Source organism: Dermochelys coriacea, chromosome 5, assembly GCF_009764565.3.
Source record: "Dermochelys coriacea isolate rDerCor1 chromosome 5, rDerCor1.pri.v4, whole genome shotgun sequence".
Lineage (NCBI taxonomy): Eukaryota > Metazoa > Chordata > Testudines > Dermochelyidae > Dermochelys > Dermochelys coriacea.
In genome coordinates this window covers 59,291,888-59,301,984 of record NC_050072.1, presented here as the reverse complement: position 1 = coordinate 59,301,984, position 10,097 = coordinate 59,291,888, and the positions used below count along the sequence as shown (strand labels likewise).

Below are 10,097 nucleotides of genomic sequence, written 5' to 3'. Positions count from 1 at the left end.
CATCTGCACGCAGTATTCAAGATGTGGGTGTACTATGGATTTATATAGAGGCAATATGATATTTTCTGTATTATTATCTATCCCTTTCTTAATGATTCCCAACATTCTGTTCACTTTTTTGACTGCCACTGCACACTGAGTGGATGTTTCAGAGAACTATCCACAATGACTCCAAGATTTCTTTCTTGAGTGGTAACAGCTAATTTAGACCCCATCATTTTATATGTATAGTTGGGATTATGTTTTCCAATGTGCATTACTTTGCATTTATCAACATTGAATTTCATCTGCCATTTTGTTGGCCAGTCACCCAGTTTTGAGAGATCCTTTTGTAGCTCTTCGCAGTCTGCCTGAGACTTAACTATCTTGAGTAGTTTTGTACCATCTGCACATTTTGCCACCTCACTGCTTACCCCTTTTCCAAGATCATTTATGAATATGTTAAATAGGACTGGGCCCAGTACAGACCCCTGGGGGACACCACTATTTACCTCTCTCCATTCTGAAAACTGACCATTTATTCCTACCCTTTGTTTCCTATCTTTCAACCAGTTATCAATCCATGAGAGAACCTTCCCTTTTATGCCATGACTGCTTACTTGGTTTAATAGCCATTGGTGAGGGACTTTGTGAAAGGCTTTCTGAAAATCTAGATACACTATATCCACTGGATCCCCCTTGTCCACATGTTTGCTGACCCCCTCAAAGAATTCTAGTAGATTGGGGAGGCATGATTTCCCCTTACAAAAACTAAGTTGACTAGTTCCCAACAAATTAAGTTCATCTATGTGTCAAACTTCAGATGTTCATCACATTGCATAAAGCACTGGTGGATTGTGGTCATATACTACAGTGACAGGCACAGTATAAGGACCTATATTGTAGTAATAGAGACCCATAAGAGGTGAGTCAATAATATTATATACCTATAAAATAAATAAATGAATCTGAAGATATCTACCTTAATAACCACATGACCTTACTACAGAAACCATTGCATTTCATCATTCCATTCCCTCTTTAGATTTTAATTACCACCATATGTTGCATATCATAAATAGTGAGATTGTCAGGATTTCAGGGGAAGAACCATATCTTTCCATTTGCACTATCAATAAGCACCACTTTAGATGCTTTCAAAATAATAAAGTAAGTGCATGAAGTCAGGACTATGTCTGATCACTAATTTTATCTCCTTTACACTATCACTTCACTGTTATTAATATCTACCAGTCAATGAACTGTAAGTACTGCTAGTTTGTCATAGACACAATTATTTTTTCCCTAGATACCAACAGAGACTTTGCTATTTCATGCCCTTCTCCTTCTCAGATATGTAATGATTTTACTCATGTATGCACATGAAGACTTAAAAACTCAAAAAACACAGCACATTGTGAATCTGAAACTTAACTGAGTTTAAAAAGCTATTCTAGTAAGTTAGAAAATATATAGAAGTTTCTCACACCCAGTGTCTCATAAACAAAAGACACCTACGAAGCTTGATTCCTAGAAAGGAGTGCACTGTTCCCTGGGTGGAAATGGAATAGCCACAAGTGATTCAATCTAAAATAATTAGAGGCCCAATGGAGCTATGACAATTTATACCAGCAAAGGATCTGTCATTAGAACTTTTTGTTCTTCAGCAACCTTTACTGTAAGCATTTCATGGTATTTTATCATTCAAGATTAGTTTGTTAATGAAGTCACTGTTCAGTCCAAATATTATTTTCTTTGTGATGTTGGGATGGACAATATGCTGAGCTGCTAAAATGTTTATCACAGTAATGGGGTCTTTTCCTTTTTCTATGTCTAAGTTCATTTAGAACATTTGGTCAGACCATTTGGTCACCTACCTGTACTTTAGATCTTCTCCCTAAATTACAGTGGGGCATTCTTCCGTATAAAAATGAAAAATAATTCATAGAAAACCTCTCCCCTGCAATAACAGAAGCCATTAGATGGACCACTTATATTAATTTAGATGGAATATACAGGCCCAAAGAGTCAAAGGTGTTAACATAATCCAGTCACTGTCTGACATTAAACCGTTTAAGCAAGGTTTGGGGTTTGGTATACAGAGACCTCAGCCTGCTTAGTATCATGGCAAACACACCATTAAAAATCCTTTTAGCTTTTGATTAATGATACAGATGAGGGAAAAAGAATTAAAGCATTTCAAATGTAAAATATTAAATTATAAATAAAGTTTTCATTTTAACATTCCTTTTTCCCTTTCTTTCCAGCTTTAGAGTCTTTAGAAAGAAAAAAACCCTGTGTTTGACAGTCTCTTAGTGGATAATAACTATCCTTTTTGGGGAAAAGAGAAGAAGTTAGTTAAGATGGGCTGGAGCAATGTTGTTATTACTGTTAAAGATCAATCCCACTTCCTAGATGACAAAACAAGAGGAGCACACATGAAAGGGAAGAACAGCAATGATAGAAAATGCAGCTTCTGTTTCTGATGTTGACTCTCACAACCTCAGTGCTGGAAAAACATAGGCACAGCATATGGCCTTTCAGCTACTTTGAGATCTGACAAACTTTTGTCAGTGTTGAGCTGTTTAGGGAATTACATTTAGCTGCCTCTTTCTGTGACAGGCTTACAGTCTTGGCTGACTAAGCCAGACTCTTATTAGACAGGTGAAAAAAAGGAGAGGGATAGGAAAAACAAGAAATAAGGTGGGGAAAGAAAGCACACAAAGGCAGGGGGTATGACAAAGTCTCAAATCCCAGGTGGTAATCAGGATTTAGCCAAAACCAGTGGAGGTGGTGATGTCATCTGGTTCCCTCTCTCTGGCCCGGTCTGGTCAGGACATCTTTCGGAACTAAGATGAAGGTAGTCCAGGATTTCAGGGGATGGTGGTGGAGGCAACCAAAATGGTGAAGCTCACTCCTTCCCTTCTCTCATCTTTCAGTCCACCAGCATTGTGATTGTTGGCAGACAACTATTTCTTCTATTAATTTTTTCCAAAAGTTTGGTTTTTTTTAAGAACTCCAAAAGGGAGATTCAGCGGAAGAGTCCATCATCTTTTTATTGTCCACCAATAGGCCAAACTTCTGACACACCAGTTTTGGTTTACTGATTTCAGGTTCTCTACTGCTTTTGTTTAGTGATCATAATCTTAACACAGTGCTTGAATGGTCCAGTTCAGTCCAATAAAACCCTTTCTGTTTAAATTAATTCAGTCTTTCTGTCTCCTTCTTACATCTTTTCTTAAACAATTTCATATAGCAGGTCGTTGTGACAATTTATGAACTTTCACTTACTTTTTACGGCTGACGTTAGAATTTGGATACATTTGTAGTTTAGATGATTACAAAAGGCCACCAGCACAGCAGCTAGTCAGCAAGATCTATATTATCATTTGAGGCAGAATTCTCCTTTTGCATATAACGGAAATTGTCTCTGATAATCTGCTTTTTCCTATACCCACAGAATTCTCTGTGATGCTCCTGAGAGACTACTACATATCAGGAGAGTTGTACATCACAGTTCAGATCCTCTCTGCCGAAGAATTTTATCCTTAATAAATGAAAGAATATGGGCAGTTTGGTGACTGATCTTTCCATAAATCAGCCTCTCAGCATTTTTTTTTATATTTGCATGTTTTATAATCTTTGAATGTTAGGTTTTATTATTAAAATCATTTGGGTGGATCTTTTTCCAAAAACATCAATAGCAATTTCAACGATAGAGAACTAGTAACAACTCCATATGTTATTCTGTAGCAGGCCATGTTTTCCCCTCACTGATTAATTTAGGCACAGAAATTGCAATAATTCCAATCTATAGTTGAAGAATGAGTCAACACCCACAACAGCAGAGAACTGCAAGTATAGCTCAGTCTCTGTGTAAAACACTATAGATTCCTTCACCAGAACACTGAGGATTTTTCCTTTTGAGCATTTCTTGAAAGGCTTAGTAACAAATATGATTATTAATCCAATGTTCAGACAATGTAACTATATCAAATCATATGCCCCATTCCCTCAGTGGGCATATTTGGCAACAATTTGTAATTGGACTAAAACAATATGTGGAAAAGACTTTATTTTAGATTTAGTCACAGAGGTGTCAAAATATAGTATTTAATACTATGTTAGCCACGATGGTCCTTTTAAACAAGCCATTTCAATTAAGAAGTATGTTAGTTCCTGTCTTCAGTGTCAGAGTAGCAGCCGTGTTAGTCTGTATTCGCAAAAAGAAAAGGCATACTTGTGGCACCTTAGAGACTAACAAATTTATTTGAACATAAGCTTTCGTGAGCTACAGCTCACTTCATCGGATGCATTCAGTGGAAAATACAGTGGGGAGATTTATATACACATACAGAGAACATGAAACAATGTGTTTTATCATACACACTGTAAGGAGAGTGATCACTTAAGATGAGCTATTACCAGCAGGAAGGGGGGGGAGAAGGAGGGAAACCTCTTGTGGTGATAATCAAGGTGGGTCATTTCCAGCAGTTAACAAGAACGTCTGAGGAACAGTGGGGGGTGGGGGGTGGGGGAGAAATAACATGGGGAAATAGTTTTACTTTGTGTAATGACCCATCCACTCCCAGTCTCTATTCAAACCTAAGTTAATTGTAGTTTGCAAATTAATTCCAATTCAGCAGTCTCTCGCTGGGGTCTGTTTTTGAAGTTTTTTTGTTGAAGGATAGCCACTCTCAGGTCTGTAATCGAGTGACTGGATCATCATCAACACATGATCAACGTGTTCCAATGCATCATCAAGAATCTACAACCTATCCTGAAGGACGACCCATCACACTCACAGATCTTGGGAGACAGGCCAGTTCTTGCTTACAGACAGCCCCCCAACCTGAAGCAAATACTCACCAGCAACCACACACCACACAACAGAAAAACTAACCCAGGAACCTATCCTTGCAACAAAGCCCGTTGCCAGCTCTGTCCACATATCTATTCAGGGGACACTATCATAGGGCCTAATCACATCAGCCACACTATCAGTGGCTCGTTCACCTGCGCTTCTACTAATGTGATATATGCCATCATGTGCCAGCAATGCCCCTCTGCCATGTACATTTGTCAAACTGGACAGCCTCTACATAAAAGAATAAATGGACACAAATCAGACGTCAAGAATTATAACATTCAAAAACCAGTTAGAGAACACTTCAATCTCTCCGGTCACTCGATTACAGACCTGAGAGTGGCTATCCTTCAACAAAAAAACTTCAAAAACAGACTCCAGCGAGAGACTGCTGTATTGGAATTAATTTGCAAACTGGATACAATTAACTTAGGTTTGAATAGAGACTGGGAGTGGATGGGTCATTACACAAAGTAAAACTATTTCCCCATGTTATTTCCCCCACACACACACTGTTCCCTCAGTCGTTCTTGTTAACTGCTGGAAATGGCCACCTTGTTTATCACCACAAAAGGTTTTCCTTCTCCCTTCCCCCCCCCCTGATAATAGCTCATCTTAAGTGATCACTCTCCTTACAGTGTATATGATAAAACCCACTGTTTCATGTTCTCTGTGTGTGTATATAAATCTCCCCACTGTATTTTCCACTGAATGCATCCGATGAAGTGAGCTGTAGCTCACGAAAGCTTATGCTCAAATCAATTTTGCCACAAGTTCTCCTTTTCTTTTTGTCTTCAGTGTGAAAATGATTTTTAAGTGTCCCCAGTGTGCCAACAGAAACAACAATCATCAGTCTCAGCAGAGCACCATTTGCAAACCTGCTCAGCTAAATCCTTTCTGAATAGCACTTTTGCCATCCTGTTGGAAAACATTCTTCTTGTTCAGACCTCCATAGTGTGCAAGGTTAATTGGTGTCACGCAATCCTGCCCATGTATTAATCACCTGTCAGAGTAAGTTATCCTTTTTAACTCCGATTTTAAGGGACATTTTACTGCTCTTAAGGTATTAGACTGTTGCACAAGACAGAATTTACAAATGTCACTCATTAATAAAGTTATAGCATGCAATATTCACAAAGCACTAGGTTCTCTCACACACATTGACTTGTACCATACTACATTGGTGGTCTCACTGAAGTCAACAGGACTAACTGGAGTAGGATACTGGAGTAGGGTGAGTCAAGGTATCAAGACCAAAGCTTTCCCTCTGTTCACTAGAGTTCATTTCATCGTTTCAGAGGGGAAAAAAATTAAAGCAGAATGACCTCTAAATATCATTACTTGGATCAGTACATGACTTAACATGACTTAACTGTTAAACTCATATCATTTTGGACATTCACTATCCCTACATTTAGTCAATTAACTATTTATCTGACTGAAAAGTGATCTTTTTGACTTCAGATTAATTATTCACGATAAGCTTTATCCTACAAGATTGTGGAAAAGCATGAGTCATTAGAGTAATGTAGTCCAGTGTACCTAGACATAATGTAGTCCAGTGTACCTTTCTGGGAGGCAAGAGACGCAGGGTCCAGTCCCCCTGCTCTAATCACTCTTCCATTATTTATCAAAACTGCAACAGCTTCAACAGAAGAGACTGAGGGAGCCCCACGGCAGATTATCCCATAGCTCAGCAGTTAAAGAACTCTCCTGAGAGGTGGAAGACCCTCCTGGTCAAATTCTTTGTCCCCCTTGGGCAGAGAGGGGGGGAGATGAACCTCTCTCTCACATCCTGGGAGATGTGCTCTAACCACTAAGCTAAAAATTCTAACACTTCCTCCTCTTCTTGCCCCCACACCCTGGTTTGAGTGGGACATGATCCAGTAGGCACCCTTTGAGCATGCCTACCAGATCAGGTCCCATATGTGACTTAGGCAGCCAGATGCCTGGCTTCCCCTGGTTCATGGATCTCCCTGGGTTTCTGCAGAAGATAGTGTCCAGACACCTAGAGGGAGTTAGCAGTGCACATGGCCAGAAGCAGAAACATAGGCACCTAGGAAACTTTTACCCTGAAAAAGTTAGGCACTGAATGGGTTTAGGCACTGACAGCGTTCAGTGGGAATTTTGTGGATCACACTGGAGTCCAAACAGAGACTTAGGTGCATAAAACTGGGATTTAGGCATCTACGTCTGTGGTTTAGGAGCCTAAGTACTTTAGTGCAGTGGTCTCCAAAGTGGGGTGCGCGCACCCCAGGGGGCGCAGCAGGAGGAGCACCAACGGACCTAAAGGGCGGCACGGCGGCAGCAGCACCACCAGAGGGGGAAAAAAACGGGGTCAGCCCTGAGACCTCCAGCCCGTGGAGGAGCAGAGGCAGCCGCGCAGCCAGCGGCCGGAAAGAAGCGGCACTTTCCCCTTCAAAGCCGGCCGGAGAGAGGCGGCGCTTTGAAGGGGAAAGCACCGCTTCTCTCCGGCTGCTGCCCCTGCGCCTCCTGAGTCCCCCGGCGCATGCTCACAGGGCCGCATTCTGAAAGGGGCTTTAGAGCTGAAGGCCAGGGCCCTGGGGCCCCCTTAGCCCAGGGCCCTGAAGCCCCTAAAGCCCCTGCGTTCCGGGTGGCCCTGCCTGCTGGGGGAGCAGGGGGAGTAGCTCCCAGAATCGCGGCTCCCAGAATCGTGGCCATGAGGGTGGTGCTGCGCTGCGCAGAGCCACCTGCACACACACCCCCCCGCACCAAACAGGAGATGCCCCAGGTAAGTGCTCTGCACCTCCTGCCTGCCCCAGCCCTGAGCCTCCTCCCGCACCCCCCACCTTGAGCGCCCTCCTGCACCCTAACTCCCTCCCAGACCCCGCACCCCACCCTGAGCGCCCTCCTGCACCCTAACTCCCTCCCAGACCCCGCACCCCACCCTGAGCGCCCGCTGTATCACAAAGTGTTAAACCAAGCTTTTCAAAAATAATAAAGCACATTCCATCACATTGCTCTCACTAAAAATATTAATAATAATTTTTTTAGTGAGAGCAAAAAGGTTTTTTGTACCGTTAATACATAAAATAAAATAAAAATTATTTTTAAAATATTGTTTATTTCATCTTTATCTCATTGTTTTTTAATTTCTATTTTTTGTGTATGTTTTATAATTTACATAATATATTAGTACAGTAGTACATGTATATAATTTATACATATACATATATTGGGGGTGCGTGCTCAAAAAATTTTTACTGATAGGGGTGCGTGATCAAAAAAGTTTGGAGACCACTGCTTTAGTGGATCACAGCCATTGTGCTCAAAACATAGCATGACCACTCAATAGCTGACTGTGAGACAGAATGTTTCCTGGTGTAATTATTGAGGTTACTCTGTATGCCAAACCCCCAGAGTGCCAGCAGCATGCCCAATGTACTTCATCTCAGTCTCAGAGGCAAGCACTGTAGGTGCTTCAGCAGCTAGGCCTGGTTGGTGTTCACCTCAGTGGGTCCCAATAAACACACACAGACACATGACTAAGGGAAAGGTTTTTACTAGGGCTAGCAGTAAAGGTTGCAAATACCCTAGGTGCAGAGACTTAAACAGTTACAGATGAAGTGAGCTATAGCTCATGAAAGCTTACGCTCAAATAAATTTGTTAGTATCTAAGGTGCCACAAGTACTCCTTTTCTTTTGCGAATACAGACTAACATGGCTGCTACTCTGAAACCAGTTCAAAATGAACAGCAGCAGTTCTTGTTTGGGTCCCTAACAGTCCAGCTGAGAATTGGAGCTCTTCAGGCCTAGTGTCTGGGCACCCTCTCCAGTCCAGTCTCTATTCAAGCAAATAAGCATTTGTAGATTTCCAAACCAGGCTCAGTCAGTGTCTCCCACTGGGGACCCTTACTACCGGTTCCCTGCCCAGCTACTGCTGATCCCCCATAAGCCCACAAAGCTGCACCCATCTGTCAGTCACTGCCTGTTCCACATGTAGCTCTGTTCACTGTTCCCCGGGGCTTCTCACTCCAGCTCCCTGCTGCCATGCAGTTCCACCACTGCCAGACAGAGTCTGGCCACTTCCTGGTTCAGGAGTCAGGCCTTTCCTCTTACCTGTCCAGGGAAAGGGAAAAGAGAAGTGCAGTGGGGAGACGGTGATGGGAAACGTAGTCCTTGCATAGCCAGGAGGAAAGGGATGTACCATGGAAAGGGGGCTGAAGGAATTGTAATCCCTTGCTTTGCAGATCTATCACATAGCAATCTCTGAAGCATTTCTGTCAATGTCTCTTGTAGCTGCCCCTCCTCTTTACTTTCGTCTAGCTCTTAATCACATTGGCAGTAGGAGTAACTGAAAATCCTAAAAATAGCTGCTACCCCCACCATTTGCATTCACCAAATTGCCCTATACAGCTATGACCCTGAACTGTTCTGTGTCTTCCCCCTTGTCTCAGCACCAGGTTCCAATACAAAGTCAGTTAATCCTATCACACCCTCTTCTTTTCCTCCTCAACCATTTTGGTTTCAGTGTGGGTGGAAAGGTTTGCTTACACTGCTGAGCACTCTGTATATTTCTGCACGCTATATTGAAGTCTTTCTGCTGAGCAAACAGTGAGTGCTGAGTGCCAGGGCTTTAGTTCTCCATATTTGTTTCAGCAGCACTCAGGAGCAGGACTGAGATCTATATCAATTTTGTTAAGTCCTCTTTTTTAGGGAGTCAGAAATCAGTAGCAAGGGCAACAGTCCACTGATTTTGTGGTTTCTTTTTTTTTTTTTTTGTGAATTGTGTTATTAGCTGAATCTAACAAGCTTATGTAAACTATTGTCTAGCACTTATTTCAGGTTGCATTAGGATGCCTATGGCGATTACCTTTAAAAAAGTGACCACAAAACTTATATAAAGCTACTTTCCTCCTAAAAATGTTGCCTTCCTAGAATGTATTATTTTTAGAGTGGAAATCCTATTTCAATTTAACAGCATATGGAGCATTATAAATCTTCCCCTTTCCTGTATGTCTTGATACAGAGAAATAGGAAGAATGATATGAGTGCTTTCTGGTGAATCAGATAAAAGGAAGGAGGGAGAAAAATACATTCCACAAAACCATTTAAAACTATTTTGCAACAGATGTTTTGATATCTGAATATCTTTCCAACTGAATTGTGATAACGAATCTGGTCTCCCTTTACTGCTTGTTGGGAAAGGGCAGTGAGTGAGTGAGTGGTAGAGTGAGTGGCAAAAAGACCAGGGAGTATGCGCGCGAGTGCGTGCACACATACACACGCA

General features: G+C 41.8%; 1 long non-coding RNA gene across 1 annotated transcript in view; it reads left to right on the top strand.

The window, feature by feature from the left end:
• Positions 1-6,372: 6,372 nt before the first annotated feature.
• LOC122460129 overlaps positions 6,373-10,097 on the top strand; it is a 30,444-nt gene continuing 26,719 nt past the window's right edge. The window contains exons 1-2 of the long non-coding RNA XR_006281220.1: positions 6,373-6,382; positions 7,866-7,874. This is a non-coding gene — a long non-coding RNA (uncharacterized LOC122460129). The remainder of the gene's footprint in view (positions 6,383-7,865; positions 7,875-10,097) is intronic.